General features: G+C 39.2%; 1 pseudogene; it reads right to left on the bottom strand.

Annotated features, from left to right (window-relative positions):
* Nucleotides 1–1,435: 1,435 nt before the first annotated feature.
* Nucleotides 1,436–10,400, bottom strand: part of LOC129073346 (glia maturation factor gamma-like) — a 29,398-nt pseudogene continuing 20,433 nt past the window's right edge.

Here is a 10,400-nt window from a genome sequence, read left to right as displayed (position 1 = left end):
CTTTTTTTTTTTTTTTCTTGACAAATCTGCTGAAAGGCTTGTCGATTTTATCTTTTAAAAGAACCAGCTCCTGGATTTATTGATCCTTTGAATTGTTCTTTTAGTCTCTATGTCATTTAATTCTGCTCTGATCTTGATTATTTCCTTCCTTCTACTTGCTCTGGGCTTTGTTGTTGCTCCTCCAGTTTTTGTAGATACAGGGTTAGGTTGTTTATTTGAAATGTTTCTATCTTTTTTAGGTAAGCCTGTAATGCTATGAACTTCCCTCTCAGGACTGCCTTCAGTGTGTCCCATTGGTTATGGGCTATTGTGTCTTTATTTTCATTTGTTTCCAGGACCTTTTTGATTTCCTCCTTGATCTAATTGTTAGCCAATTCATTGTTTAATAACATGTTATTCAGTCTCCATGAATCTGACTGTTCTTAATTTTTTTCCTTGACGTTGGTTTCAAGCCCTTGTGTTCCAAGAAAATATTTGATATGATTTCAGTTTTCTTGAATTTGTTGACACTTGTTTTGTGTCCTATCATTTGGTCTGTCTTTGAAAATGCTCCATGTCCATTTCAAAAGAATGTGTATTGTGCTTTTTGGGGGTGAAAGGTTCTCTACATGTCAATTAGTTTGATTTAGTACATCATTAAGTGCCACAGTATCCTTGTTGATTCTTAGCTTGCAATATCTATGCATGGTTGACAGTGGGGTGTTAAAATTCCCTATGATGACTGTGTTGCTGACTATATCTTTCTTGAAGTCCTCCAAGATTTTCCTTATATATTTGGGTGCTCCTATGTTCAGTGTATATATGTTTACAATGTGTATGTCTTCTTGATTGATTCTACCGTTGAGTATCATAAAGTGTTCTTCTGTGTCTCTTTTTGTGGCCTTTGCTTTGAAATCTATTTTTTTGATGTAAGTATTGCAACCTTGGCTTTTTTTTTCTTGTCCATTTGTTTAGGATATATTTTTTTTCCCAACCCTTCATTTTCAGTCTGTGTAGGTCTTTTGTTCAGAGGTGAGTCTCTTGTAAGCAGCATATGTCCAGGCCATGTTTTCTTATCCATTCAACTACCCTATGCCTTTTGACTGGAACATTTAATCCATTTATATTTTAGTTTATTATGGATAGTTACTATTCATTGCCATTTTCCCCCTTTGTACTTGTGTTCCTCTCTCTCTCTCACTCTATTGCTTCATCTTCTTAAAGCAGTCCCTTTAGCATGTCTTGCAATACTGGTTTTGTGGAGGTATATACTTTTACCCTTATTTTGTCTGGAAAACTCCTTATTTCACCTTTAATTTTATTTATTTAATTTTATTTTTTCTAGTTCTTGAATTTTAATTTCTTCAGGGTCTTTGATGTTCAGGTCCTAGGAGTCAGAGTCCCCAGTTCCTTTGGGGACTCAGGCATCAGGAACTCAGATTCCCCAGCCCAGAGATCAATGAAAAAAAGACAACTTCTCTTGGAGTCAGGCCTCAGTGAGGTCATCAGTGGTGCGGATTTCAAACACCTTTGTGAGCTCCGCTGTTTGTACCAGTCTGATTTTGCTCCCTGCATACATCATCTGTTGTTCAGGCTTGCAACCCACAGGGCTGGAGAAAATGAAACACAAGGGGTAGGACACTCGGCCATCTGCATGCACATACTTGTTAGCTGTAGACCACAAACCTTGGCTGTCTCTCTGGCAACTCCATTTTTAGTTCCTCTGGGGAAATGTTCTGAAATTCTTCCTCAAGCACCACCATCTGCCAGTCTTTGTCCACCTTCATTATTATGGCTGCCTTGTCTGTCTCTTTTTGAAAGCAAAATTTCCTCAGGTTTTCCTTTAGATCTGGGTCCACCTCACACACCACCAGAGAGTCAGACAGGACTTTTCGGTCCACAGGCCTCTTCTTTTCTCCTCATCTTCCATTTTAATTGAGAGCCTTGCTGGGTTGAGCAATCTTGGTTGCAGACCTTTCCTTTTCAATACTTGGAATATTTGTTTTTATAAAATTTTTAAAATTAATTTTTAAAATTTCTACACTCTTAATTTTTATTATTTATTTTTAAAATCATGTTTTTCTATTACATTTGTCTCAATTTCCTCCCCTTTGCCCTCCTCCACCCATCCCCCCACCCACTGCTCCCACAGTTAATTCCCACACTGTTGTCCATGTCCATGGGTCATTCATACATGTTCAATGTTTAGTCCCTTCCCCTTCTTTCCACCATTGTTCTCCTTCCCTATCTCCTCTGCTCACTTTCTGTCTCCTCCATTTGTCCATGCCTGTAGTTTATTTTGTTCGTTAATTTTATTGAGTAGATTCCACTTACAGGTGAGATCATATGGTATTTGTCTTGCACCAACTGGCTTATTTCACTTAGCATAATATTCTCCAGCTCTATTCATGTTGTCACAAAAGGCAGGAGTTCTTTCTTTCTTTCTTTCTTTCTTTCTAAATGCAGATTAATTTTATTTCTTTATTTTTTAAATGTCAAAATCCATTATAAAATATTAAAAACTTTAATTCATTATAAAGTTTCAACAATTAAAACAACATGACACCAGCACAGAAATAATCAAAGAGATCAATGAAATAAAATGAGCATTCTAGAAATAAATGTATATATATCTGTCTAACAATGTAATATATGATTAAATTGATATTTTAAATCAATGGGGAAAATAAGGCTTATTCAACAAATAAAGTGCATGGACCACAATAACTTGAAATAAAATAAGTATAGAGCCCTATTTCACACATTATAGAAGAAAGATTCGGGTGAGTTAAAAATCAATATGTAAAGTCTAAGGAGACTTTGGAGAAAATATAAAATAATATTTTTCATACCCATAGGTAAAATATTTAAACTCAGAAACTATAAAGTAAAATATTGACAATATGACTATATTAAATATTTAAGGCTATGCAGTAGTATACATATAAAAAAGTTAAAGGACAATAATACAATATAAAAGTATTTGCAACAGATCTAAAAAAGGGTTGATAGTTTTGTATTTAGGGAAAAAATTTTACAACCATTTAATCAAAAAATGGATAAAGAATACCAAAAAGTCATTTAAAGCTTTTTAAAAATAATAGAAATAGGCAAGAAATACAGAAAAACTGGTTTAGTATTAACTAATAATAAAGTAACAATTAAAATAACACATCATTGTCACAATCAGATTAATACATATTGAAAATATTGGTAATATCAAGCATTGGTGACTGTGAAAGGAACTAGGTATTCATAGACTCTTTTTCTTTGTCTTCTTATAGCAGTCCCTTTAGCATATTTGGCAGTGCTGGATTAGGGGAGGTGTATTCTTTTAGTCTTCTTTTGTCTGGGAAACTCCTTATTTTGCCTTCCATTTTAATTGAGAGCCTTGCTGGGTAGAGCAGTCTTGGTTGCATGTCTTTGCTTTTCATGACTTGGAATATTTCTTGCCACTCCCTTCTGGCCTGTAGTGTTTCTGTTGAGAAGTTGGCTGTTAGCTGTTTTGGGGCTCCCTTGCATATTACTATGTGTTTCTCCCTTGCTGCCTTTAGGATTCTGTTTGTCTTTGATATCTGCCATTTTAATGATGATGTGTCTTGGAGTGGACTTCATTGGGTTCCTCTTGAATGGGACACTCTGTGCTTACTGCAATTCTGTGACTTTTTTTACTCCTTAAATTAGGGAAGTTTTCCATCATTACTTTTTCAAATAGGTTCTCTATCCCTTCCTCCTCTTCTTTTCCTTCTGATATCCTTATTATATGGATATTATTATGTTTCAGGTTGTCTTTTGATTCCTTCTACTGTGTTTTTCAATTCAGAAATTGTATTCTTCATTTCCTCTTGTTTCTTACTGATAGTTTCTATGTCCTTTTTCATACTGATATAGTTTGCAGTAAGTTCCTCGTAGTTTCCCTGTAGTTTTTTGAAATTTTCTCTGAGCTCACTAAGCTCATTGAGCTTCCTTAGAACTGTTGTTTGGAACTCAATATCTGACAGTTTTCTTGCCTCTATTTCATTTAGTTCTTTTTGTGGGGATTCCTCCTTTCCCTTTGAGTGGAGCATATTTCTTTGTCTTCCCATTATTTGTGAGACTTCTTTTTTTGCTTCTGCTTCCTAAATTGATCTGTCTTGATTTCCTGACTTTGTGGTGTGAACCTCTATGGTAGCAGAACACTTTTTTTTCTTTCTGGATTTGCCTCTGTTGATGTCAGATGTTGACCCTGTCTGACCTTAGGCAATCTGTTCGAGACTTCCAGGAATCTACTGTCTGTGGCTGTCTCCTTAAACTGTTAATAGAGTCACTCTGCACTCAGCAGTCAGGCTTAGGCACCACAGGGCGAGGCCAAGTCCCCCCTTGGGGTGGGATTATTGGGTCCTCTCACACTGCTTTCACTCAGGAGAGTGGTCTGCCTGAGCCTGATGGCTGCTGCTGTATGGGAGAGGGGTCAGCACTAAGATCCCACTGGGTATTTTCTCCATTCTCTCCCCAAAGCCTCCATCTCCAGTCTCTCCTCAAGTGTCTCTAGACCACTCTGCGCCCCCTTTAGCAAGGGATATACTTTCTGTGGCTGCCACTCTATACTCAGCACTCAGGCTTTAACACCACTGGGCCAGGGCAGAGTCCCTCCTGGGGGTGTGACTATTGTGTCTTCTCACGGTTTGCTGTTCAGGGGAGTGGTATGCCTGAACCACATGGCTGCTGCTATATGGGAGAAAAGTCAGCACCAGGATCCCTCCAGCTGCTCTCTTAGTTCTCTCCCCAAAGTCTCCTTCCCCAGTCTCTCCTCAGGCGTCTCCAGCCCAATCTGCCCCCAACTTTGCCGGAGCCCAGTGTAAGTGGCTGCAAATAGAAATTTATGCATTGGCCCTTTAAAAGGCTCTTTGAGTCTCCAGTCATCTGTCTCTGGCCGATAGCAGCCCTGCTGCTTTTCACAGCTGGCTGTTATCTGTATACTTTTTGGGCTCTGGTGTTGTAGGCTGAGATACCCGCTTATGGTTTAGACCTTGCTCTTCTCAGGGGGATCCAACTGGAAGTTTCACTATCCCTGTGTCGCTTTCCCCCATGAATGCTCTGCCTGCCTTCTTGAGTCTCTACCGCACTCCTTACCAGTTAGGTTGTGCTAATGCTGATTCTTCTGTTTGTCCAAGGTTATAAGCTTTCTCTGTCACTATTGTTCAATTGTTTATTCCAGGTGACTTCTCCACAACTTAGTTATAATTCCAGATTGGTCCTAGGAAGAGGTCAGTGTGACATCCATTCACTCCTTCGCCATCTTGATTTTCTACTTGGAGTATTTCTTTACATTCTCTCTGTCCTGTAGTGTTTCTGTTGAGAAATCAGCTGCTAAACTTATTTGAGCTCCCCTGTATGTTACTATCTGTTCTCCCTTGCTGCTTTTAAGAGTCTCGCTGTCTTTGAATTTTGCCATTTTAATTTTGATGTGTCTTGGAGTGGGCCTCTTTGGGTTCATCTTAATTGTGAGCCTCTGTGCCTCCTGGACTTGTGTGACTTTTTCTGTAGATGAGATTATGTCTTTAGCATTTGCTGGGACTTAAAATATATGTCTTGTATAATCTTTGTCACTCATCCAATTGCTGGGTCTTTGTTTTACATGGCCCTGTGTCCATGCTGTTTCTTACACTTGCAAGGCCTTACCTTACCTACTTTCAACCCCTATCTTTCCATGTCTAGTTGTTATCAGTTCTTCAAACCTCAGTTCAAAATCCAAGTGTTATTGGATTATAGAAGTCAGAAATAACCTGTGTCTTTTTCTTGAATACCTGGATGCATTGCTTGTGTGTCTGTCAAGGTGCTGGTCACTTTATACACTGTCACCCTTGAGAAGTAGGCTGTTATGGTTACTATTAGAACCTTAAGCTCTGTATTGTACATAATGGCTATGTGGAGCTTGGTTCAGAAAATGAGCTCAATATATGTTGAGGAAATGAATGAATGAATGAATGAATGAATGAATGAATTTCAGGGTGAAGAAATATGCTTGAATGCTTGATACTGATACAATTTTCCAAAGAGCTGTAAAAATGTACACTTGAGGCCAATTGTTGGCAAAGATGTCCAGTGCTAATATGAGTGACTAAAGTTCAGCCAATTGAGCTGACCTTTGGTCCTGTCCTTTACTGGGAACATCCCAGTTAAGAGATAAAAAGCAACAGCTCTCAAGCAAGTTCCTTTTAGTGTGAGAGTGTTGAAATCATTGCTTCAGTGAATGGACTACACTTTTTCGTATTCACTCTGAATAACTTTCGGTATTCACTCTGCTGATTCTAAAAGGTTCTCCAGGTAACCAGAGATTCCAAAAGGAAGATGAGCTCTTCCAGCACTGTGACACACAGTGAGAGACTGGGCATAGAGGAAGTTATCTTCTCCTGTAAACAGCAAAAGCTCAGGACCCAGTTCTGGTTCCGTCCTATAGCAAGGGCCCCTAACTAGCTGTCCTGAGCTTGCAGAATGCTGCTTCCATGATCAAAACATAATGGGGAGCTGGTTATGGGGGTCACAAATTCAAGACCTGATAGAGCCTCTATTTTTAGCAAAGTCCAGTATGTAGCTGCCAGTTACCACACTAATGGCATATATCATTGGGATGAGGAGGGCAGTTCCTTGTATAAGAAGCCCCCTGGCAACTAGTGGCTATCATGGATGGTCCAGGGGCTCCAAGAAGTATGGGAGGTGGCTGCTAAAGCCTCTAGAGTAAAGAAGTTTCTAGAAAGCCCTAACAGGAATGACTGTTCTATGGTCATTTAGACAGATTTTAGAGCCTAATGTTGCAAGGAGTCCCATTCTACGTGGGCCTATCTGCAAAGTAACATAAATAAAAGTAAATGAAATTTGTATATGAAGAATGTCACCTCCATGATGCAAAAATGTCTAAGATGGTGGGTTTCTTTTTGATAATTTGGGTACTAAAAAGGATAAAAGCTGTTTCCTGATACACTCAGGATTAGAGCAACCCTCAGTCTAATGATTTTCAAAAACTTAACTGAGGTGCTGGGGCCCGGTACTATGTGTGGGGTTCATAGATGATTCTCTTTTTGTGAACTCCTCTGTTTCAGTGTCCAGAATAAGTGTGTCACAAATCCCCTCAAAGGAGGTGTCATCAGTGTGATGTCACACCTGTGCACCTGGGAAAGCACTAGATGTGATTAGATATTGTCTGCAAAGATTATGTGAGATGACAGGAGTGGAGCAGTATCCCACTGAGTACCCAAGGAAAGGTGTGTTATGTCTCTTTAAAAGTGAAGGTTAAGGGTAGCTAAAGGCTGCTGAAATAGACACTGAGGAGAACATGTCTTTAAAATACTTTGCTGTGACTGCAGATTGTTTATCAGTTTGCTATTGGGCGGAATCAGTAATTTCAGTAATATTAGATATGGATCCCTAATGGTTGGGACCATGACATTAAGGGTACAAAAATTCACATGGAGTCACCATTCATGCTTTTCAGGTTTAAGAGCAAGTCAAATGTGGTTGTTAAATTCAGAAGCAGTTGGGATAATTATACCTTCTCTAAATAGGACTTATATAATGGATTTCAATCTGTAAAGGCCCTGTTTTCATTTAGATTGGACCCTTTTTTAACTAGGGTGGAAGGCATTATTTATTTTATAAGTAAGGGAGAAGGTACACAAGATAATATTTTTTAAGCTTATTGTAAGTGCAGAATACTTAATTTTATTATTTATTGGGTCAGATTGTCCATATACACTGGAAGATATTTTAGGGCAATGAGTGCTTTGGCTTTGGTGAATGTAAGCAGCACAGTAGTTCCAATGGTGCAGCTCAGACATATCTGTTTTTATTTTATGCTCAGTAACTCCCTGTTTTTGTTTTTGTTTTTTTAATCAGCTTGTCCAAATGTGGGCCAGAATTGGAAGAGAAAGGAATGAAGCTGAAAGCCGTCAATAATCTAACATCTAAAATGGAATCAGATTCATTATCACAGACTGCCACCCCCTACACATCACTCTGCTGCTCCCCATCCCCACCCCCCAGGCCAAACACACAAAAAAAACACCAAGTTCTTTCAATCTTTGCCAGTATGATAAAGTGTTAAGGAAAAATTCTTCTTTAGTGTTCACCTCATCCTTATTCTCCGTGTCTGGCTAACTGTGGATTGGTTGGTCTAGTCCCCAAACTTGCAGGATTCTACCTCCCTCCGTTCCCCCATACCTGCCCCTTCCTTCACTCTCTTCCCATATTCAGAGAACACACAGAGATATAAACACATTTACTTTTCACCCAAGTTAGTATTTTAATTATTAACACTGAATGACTTCATTTGGTCTAGACAGGAGACCACTGAAGTTTTGATCTCTACGTAAAGGACCATTTCTCCAGCATTTTCTCTGAAGAAGCAACACATAGTTAAGGGTCTTCGGTTTCTGGTTCACATGGGGCATGACTTGTAGACGGAGAATCCTCCTGGTTTTCTTCATCTGTCTTTGGCTTATTTATGCTGACATTTTTACTCCCCCGGTAGCAGAATATGAGTATCTTTGGTCTTTTCCCTCCTTTATGTTTTTCTTCAATCTGTTGAATGGTTTAAGTTACCTTCTCTGTTAACTTTAGTGCCTGGTCGGAAGCAAGATAAACCCAGAAAGACATTGGTTTGGGGGAAGAGGATGGGAAATAAGTAAGAAGGGGATTGTAAGAGAATGAGAGTGAATTGAGGAGGGGTTTGTGCCAGGTAAGGGCAGGGGAAAAGTCTTGTGTGGAGGATCAATGGGGAAGAAGAGGAGACCTATGAGTAGGGAAGTCTGACCTTCTCCCTTTGTTTGTGAGCCCGGAATCACGCTTCCTCTTCACTCCTGTGGTTGGTGTTGGTGTCTCTTCATCTGAAACAAGCTCATTGTTTCCTTAGTTTTGTTGGCCTTTTGGTAACAACAGCGCCCTACTTCAGGGCTCCCGACCTCTATATATACCCTCCAGGACAATAAGGAGCCACACACTCAGCTGTGATCGACCATTAAGAAATTCCTCCACCAGTGGTAACCATGGTGTGGTGTGACATCACAAAGCCTCACCCTTCACAATCCGGGAGGGAGAAGGTAAGGTGCAGAGGAGTCTGGCTGCTCTGTTTAGACAAAGGTGGAGCTTACTCAACACCCCTCAGAGCTTTCCCAAATAGACTTCTCACTCTCCCTCACCTCATCTAGGTAGGTGCTTGTGGTGCACAGGGAAACAAGAGAGTGTTTCCTCTAAGCCATTTCCCTCAGCCATCTCCATTCATTGGTTCATTCTGTTGTCTCCCAGTTCTCGTCATCATCCAGTATTTAATGAGTTTTTAGTGCATATTTTATTTTAGGACAGTTTTAGATTTACAGAAAAATTGTGAAGGTAATACCACTATACCCCATACCCAATTTCCCTTATTATTAACATCTCACATTAGTATGGTACATTTGTTGGTTCACTGTGAACCAACAGTGAAATAGTTATTAAAGTCTGTACTTTATGCAGATTTCCTTTGTTTTTCTTTTTTCTTCTTTTCTATTTTTATTTATTTTTTATATCGTTTATTTTATTACAGTTGTCTCAATTTTCCCCCTTTGCCTCCCTCCACCCATCCCACCCAGCCTCCTCTCCCACAGCCAATTCCCACTCAATTGTCCATGTCCATGGATCATTCATACATGTTCTCTATTTAGTCCCTTCTTCTTTCTACCATTGCCCTTTTTTTTTCTTAATGTGTTTTTCTGTCCAAGGATCCCATCCAGGATACATATTACATTTAGTCATCATGCCATGCCTCATTAGGCTCCTCTTGGCTCTGACAGTTTTTAGATTTCTTGTTTTTGAGAACTTCGAGAGTTTTGTTTGTTAGTTGTGTTTTTTAACATTAAATCCTCAGATGCCATTGATGTTATAGTTGAAAGTTTGTAACCTTTTACCAAGCTCTTCCTATTTCCTCCACCCCACAGCCTCTGGATAACACTTTTCTACTCTCTGTTTCAATGAGTTTGACATTGCTTTTTAAAATATTCCACATATAAATGATACGATGCAGTATGTGCATGTGTGTATAACATCTTCTTTATCCATCCATCTATTGATGGATATTTGCATTATTTATATTGGCTATTGTGAATAATGCAGCACAGTACCTACCTAGTATGTTTTTGTTTTTTTAAATTATTTTATTGTTATTCTATTACAGTTGTCTCAATTTTTCTCCCTTTGCCCTCCTCCACCCATCCCAATCCCCCATTCCCACAGTCAATTCCCACTCTATTGTCCATGTCCATGGGTCATTCATATATGTTCCTTGTAGTCCCTCCCCCTTCTTTCCATCCTTATCCTCCTCCCCCCATCCTTGGTCACTTTCAGTCTGCTCCATGTTTCCATGCCTGTGGTAATATTTTGTTCATTAGTTTATTTTTTTCATTAGGTTCCTC

Source organism: Pteronotus mesoamericanus, unplaced genomic scaffold (genome assembly GCF_021234165.1).
Source record: "Pteronotus mesoamericanus isolate MK-2021 breed Mesoamerican mustached bat unplaced genomic scaffold, CSHL_Meso_final contig_40, whole genome shotgun sequence".
NCBI classification, from domain to species: domain Eukaryota; kingdom Metazoa; phylum Chordata; class Mammalia; order Chiroptera; family Mormoopidae; genus Pteronotus; species Pteronotus mesoamericanus.
Note: the sequence above shows the minus strand (reverse complement) of the source record. Positions and strands in the feature narration are given on the sequence as shown.